Here is a 6000-nt window from a genome sequence, read left to right on the forward strand (position 1 = left end):
GAGATTGTTCTCAGCCTTCAAAGGTATATTTCACTTCCTTTTGTCTTGAATAGCTCTTAATGATATAAATATTTCACAGTGTTTCTGTAGTCTGATGCTTTCCTATTCTTTTTATTATTTTTTAGAGCCTTGTCATAAAAAGCATGTTATTAAGACCAAAGAAAAAGGCACTAAGCATTGTGGTCTTCCCTAGGCGTCCCACCATTTGTTTACTCTATCCTTTGCTCATTCTTCGTGACTCCTTCTGATTTTATCCCTCCACAGTTTGCTTCTTACAAACATCTCTATATTTTGTGCTCACCCTTAGCACTAACAGTGGAGGTACCCCACCGAGATTTCAATATCGTTAAGGACAGTGGAGGTGCCACTGTAGCACAGAATCACAGAATAGTGGAAGATGAAAGGGATCTCCAGAGACTGTCTAATCCAACCTCTGCTTAAAGCAGGGTCAGCCAGAAAAGGTTGCCCCGGAGTTTTGAACATCTCCATAGATGGAGATTCCACGACATCTCTGACCAACCCATTCCACTGCTTGCCCACCCTCACGGCAAAAATTTTTTTCCTATGCTTGAGTGGAATTTCCTATGTTTCAGTTTGTGCCCGTTACCTCTTGTCCTGGGCACCACTGAGAAGAGCCTGGCTCCCTCTTATTTACACCCTCCCTTCAGGGGATTTGTAGGGTCCATCTGAGCCTTCTCTTCTCCAGGCTGAACAGTCCCAGCTCTCTCAGCCTCTCCTTGTAGGACAGATGCTCCCGTCCCTGCATCATCTTTGTTGCCCTTGGCGCACTTGCTGCCCTATGTCCATGTCCCTCCCGTACTGGGGAGCCCTGAAGTGGACACAGCACTCCAGATGCGGCCTCACCAGTGCCGAGCAGAGGGGAAGGAAGGATCACCTCCCTTGGCTTGCTGGCATCTCTCTTCCTAATTCAGTCTGGGATGTCATTGGTCTTCTCTGATGGGTTACTCCCCACGCACAGTCCAGGTGCAGGATTTGGCAAATCCTTTTGTTGAATTTTAGGGAATTCCTGTTGGGCCATATCTCCAGCCTGTCAAGATCCCTCTGAACAGTGGCACCCCCATCTGCTATATCACTCCTCCCAGTTTTGTATCATCTACGTGGTCACTGAGGGTGCGTCCTGTCCTATCATCCAGATCATTAATGAAGATGTCAAACAGTATTCAACCAGTGTTGACCCCTGGGGTACACTACTTGTAACAGGCCTCCACCCAGACTTTGTGCTGCTGATCACAACCCTCTAAGCTTGGCAGTTCTCCCAGTTTTTGGTCCATCTCACTTTCCGTTTATCTAGCCCGTACTTTATCAATTTGTCTGTGAGGAACTTAACAGAAGACGGTCCCATAAATAAAGTCTATAATAAAAGTCAATATAAACAACGTCCACTGCTCTCCCTTCATCCACCGACCCAGTCACCTCATTGTAGCAGGCTGTCGGGCTGGTTAAGCACAACTTCCTCTTCTTAAACCCGTGCTGAAACACAGCAAAGGCATAAAAACGTCAGACTTTGAGAACTGATAGTCATGCCATTAGGCAATCCTCTCGCATCAATGTGGTAACTACTTACGTTTGGTATATGGTGGGCTACATAGGTGTGCATGTCCAGGAATATCTCAGAAAGCCACAGCCTCTGTCACACCTGAGTCACCTCAGCCATTCCATTCGCTTGCGTCACTTTTGACTTCAGCCACACCAGTTATTTACTCGACGCTGTTCACCTCAGTCACTTACCCAGGCCTGCCTGTCGCTTGATGAGCTCTTTGCAGCTTCTTTCTTCAGTCACTTCACTCGTGTCGATTCTCAGGTTAGTTTGCTCCTTCAGGTGGAGCTGCTGGGTAGTCACTTACTGCCACCATCACCTCCCTCAGCTTCACCAACAGCAAAGTGCAAGGGTATGACAGCACAGATGTCCAAAGCGATTTGTATAAAATTTTTTTCTGGATTTCAGGTTGTTAAAAAAAACATTGGTACTTATCAAAATTGAAATCTGTTTCACTGATACAGTTACTAACACAAATTTCTAAAACTGAAGATTAGTGTGCATTTTTCACAGGTATTAACTGTGCGAAAGTTTAAGCATAGAAGCGTTTTCTGTTCCCAACTTCATTTGTAGAAAAAGCAGCATTCCAGCTGTTGCTTTACTAATTCTGGGTGGAATGAAAGGATTATTCACATGTCATGCTCTTACTTTTGTGTCTAAATCAATTCAGGAGAGTGCTTTTGGGAATAACTCATTTTTGGGAATAACTCAAGAGCTCGATATTCTGTTTCCAAAAGTCGTCACAAGACACCTTGGGAGAGAGGAGAAAAGGACAAGCTTATGTGATATTTTTGCAGAATACTGTCCCAGGCTCTGACCGTCTTCATCTGAGGCAATTTTTAGGGCCTGTTGCCACGGTGCCACCAGGGCTGGTGGCTCCCTGGGGGTGGGAGCATGGCGGCTCCCCTGGGTGGGTGATGGCAGGGCCCAGCAGCCATGGTCCATCCCATCCCCAGCCAGAAACAGGACAGCTGGGGGGTACCAGGGCAGCCCCTGCCCCTGGCAGTGGGCACCTCCCTGGGGATGGGCTGAGGACAGGTTCTGTCTGCCTGGGAAATCGCGCTGGAAGTCTCTTGCAAATCCTTCTCCTGCCTCCCTCTAACCCCATGCAGAGTTGTTGAATCCACAGCGTTGTTCAGCAAAGGGAACCACAGGTTTAGTGCCTGTTGCGTGAAGAATAACTTTCAACTATTTGTTTTGAAGTTGGCTCCAACTAGCTTCATCTGATGGCCGCAGTCCTTGTATTTGGAAAACACAGTGAATGTTCAATCCCTATCCATTTTCTCCATGCCACTCGCAATTTTGTAGACAGAAGTGACAGAAATCGTATCGTCCTCTGCAGAAGCACCTCTTCTCCAGGCAACTCAATCATTCTCCTCATGGAAGCCATTCTAGGTCTTTGATCACTCTGCTGCCCTTCTCTTCCTTTTTCCAGTTCTTGTGTATCTTTTTTGAGATGGAAGAACTCAAACTGCAAAGAATATTCAAGGTGTGGACAACCAATTTTCACAGTGGTGTAATTACATTTCCCATTTCGCTCTCTAGTCCCTTTCTGACAATTTCTAACATGTCATTTGCTTTTCTAATTGCTAAATGGATGGTTTTGTGTAATTTTTTATTTCAATTGCAAGGTCTTGCTCCTCACTGATAGTGTCTTAGGTTTCAAACGTTTTTAAGGACTGATCTTGGACAGGGGATAAGACTTCAGATGTGATAAGACGAAAATAAAACATTAATGGATACTGCCTCACTTGGTAGCATCACAGTCCATTCACCTTCCCTTAGCAATACCACCAGCAGTAATAATTGTTCACCCAGCATGGATAAAACCCACAACACCACCTGCCTTGGCTTTGTACAGCACTGAAGGTAAGTTTTGAGCAATACTAAATAAAAAACTGTAAGATCACAGTGGGACTAAAGAAATGCATGATTGTACACATGCAAAACTAAGTGTTCACAGTTTTGTGAGTTAGCCTGTGACATATCCAAATCACTGTCAAGCTTTTAAGAAAATCAAGAATTTCACATCTTATTCTGGTTTACAGTAACACCCTTTTACTTGAATCCAGCACAGTAAAAATAAACAAACCACTCCGGTCAGTTTTACGTGACACACACCCCCCCCAAAAAAAAAAAAAAAAAAATCATCTGGGTAATGTGGTTTTATTTTTTTGCATAAACCAGCCACTAGAGGGAGAGATAATCCCAAATACTCGAACACATCTAATCCTAGCTAGTGGAAATTCTACATTTGAGTCTACTTTCTAACTATTACCATGACCACAAGTCCAAAATGTACTCTTTTTTTTGCAGTACAATACAAGTATTCAGTTACAATCAATTACATTGAATTCCTTGTTATTAGGTTGTCCAGCAGGTGTATCAAGAGGTTTTTTGCCAGAACAAAGGCCTTTCCTTAGAAGGCTCTGTATATTTATTTATTTAGTAATCAACAAGTCATTTAAAAATTGTAATATCTCTGTGAAGGTGATTGTCTCTTGAGACAGTAAGGTTCAGCAGTGCTCTTTTAAGTAATATTAAATTCTTAGGAACTTCAGCAATCTTAGATTCACCTACTGTAACAGACCACTAAGCAGTGACATTGTGCACTCATAAAGTAGTACCCCTATTGAGACAATAAGAAAGCACGTTCTAAATTCAAGAAGCCAGACTGTGACACCTGCAGCAAATGTCAATTTATTAACCAAACCGAAAATCAAGCTGTACTGTCTATCTATTGTGATCTTGAAAAAAATTCCAGCAATTTGTTAACGATGACAGTCATACTGCCCACTTCTCCACTTCCATGTGTGTCCCTCAGATCAGAGTATCTCTCTAGCTGTTGCTAGCCCACAGTTGTCAAGGTAAGGAAGACTTACATTGTGTTGTATTCCAAAGCAATCAAGACCAATGGTTCTCCATAGGAGAGGAACATAGTAATTATCCCCAGCTATGCTGTTAATAAGCTTTATCAAACACACAATAAAATCTTCACCTGAGGCAGCCATGGGTCATACTCAGTTATGGGAGGGGTTACTCTATATTTTATTGTAACTTGTTAGGCAAATCTGTGAGGCTGACGTGAGATAGTATGTTCTTATAGTTCCCGAAAGGCAATCTGTCAAGCAAAGCTAAGGAAGATGTGCCCCAGCACTGACCTGTACAGCCACGTACCAGCTCCAGGAGTTCCCAGTCTCACCTGCTCCCCCATCAATCAGCAAGGGGAAATGGTAGGTCTGCAGAGACTGATTACTCACCACAATAATGATCATAACCAAGGTGAAGAAATGAAGAAACATTTTGTGTCTTTTAGCATCCCACGAGTGGCCAGTAAGAACCACAAACTGAATTGTTATTATTTTTTCTGACTTTTTGCCCAGGTGATGTATACACCCAGAACTATTCTATGTTCTACCTAAAGATAAACCAGTAATAGACAGATGGATGAATATTATTAACAATACATATGTAGAGATATAAATATATACTATAAAAATATATTCCCTTGGGCATGACTGTCAGGTAACAGAAATTAGCGTGCATTTATTTCTCAGAGGAGGAAAAATAAATATTGAGGAAAATGACACTTCTATCAAGACAGAGGGTCTAAGCATCATAAAGAGAAATTGTATTTCCCCGATGGATCAAAAGGGAAAGAAATAGCAAGTGGAAATAGAATGCATTAAGGTCAGCCTCAGAAAAACACAGGAAATTTTCAATGAAGAAAGTTTGAGCTTACAGAGAGATAAATTACTCATAAAACATGCCTTAAAGAAGAGAAACGGCAACCAACTGGAGAGAGTTCAGTGGAGGGCTAAAAAGATGATGAGGGGACTGGAGCATCTCTGCTACGAGGAAGGACTGATGGAGCTGGGCTTGTTTAGCCTGAAGAGAGAAGACTGAAAGGGGAATCTTGTAAACGCTTACAAATATCTGCAGGGTGAGTGTCAGGAGGATGGGGCCAGGCTCTTTTCAGTGGTGCCCAGCAACAGGACAAGGGGCAATGGGCACAAACTGAGGCACAGGAAGTTCCGTCTGAACATGAGGAAGAACTTCTTCCCTCTGAGGGTGATGGAGCACTGGAACAGGCTGCCCAGGGAGGTTGTGGAGTCTCCTTCTCTGGAGATATTCAAGACCCGCCTTAACAAGGTCCTGTGCAGCCTGCTGTAGGAGACCCTGCTTCGGCAGGAGGGTTGGACTAGATGACCCACAGAGGTCCCTTCCAACCCCTAACATTCTGTCATTCCGTGATTCTGTAACCTGTTGTTGGAGTTGTAAATCTGATCTCTTTTTAAAAGCTACAAATGAAAAATGTATTCCAGTTTTCTGAAAGCAGGAGACCAAGTGATTGATTTTCCCATGCCCTTTGGTGGCGGTGATGGTTATGCTGAGTAGAGTGTGGAATGTGGAGCACTGATAACAATTTAGAGAAGCAGCAG

The sequence above is a fragment of the Opisthocomus hoazin genome, chromosome 3, assembly GCF_030867145.1.
Source record: "Opisthocomus hoazin isolate bOpiHoa1 chromosome 3, bOpiHoa1.hap1, whole genome shotgun sequence".
NCBI classification, from domain to species: Eukaryota; Metazoa; Chordata; class Aves; order Opisthocomiformes; family Opisthocomidae; genus Opisthocomus; species Opisthocomus hoazin.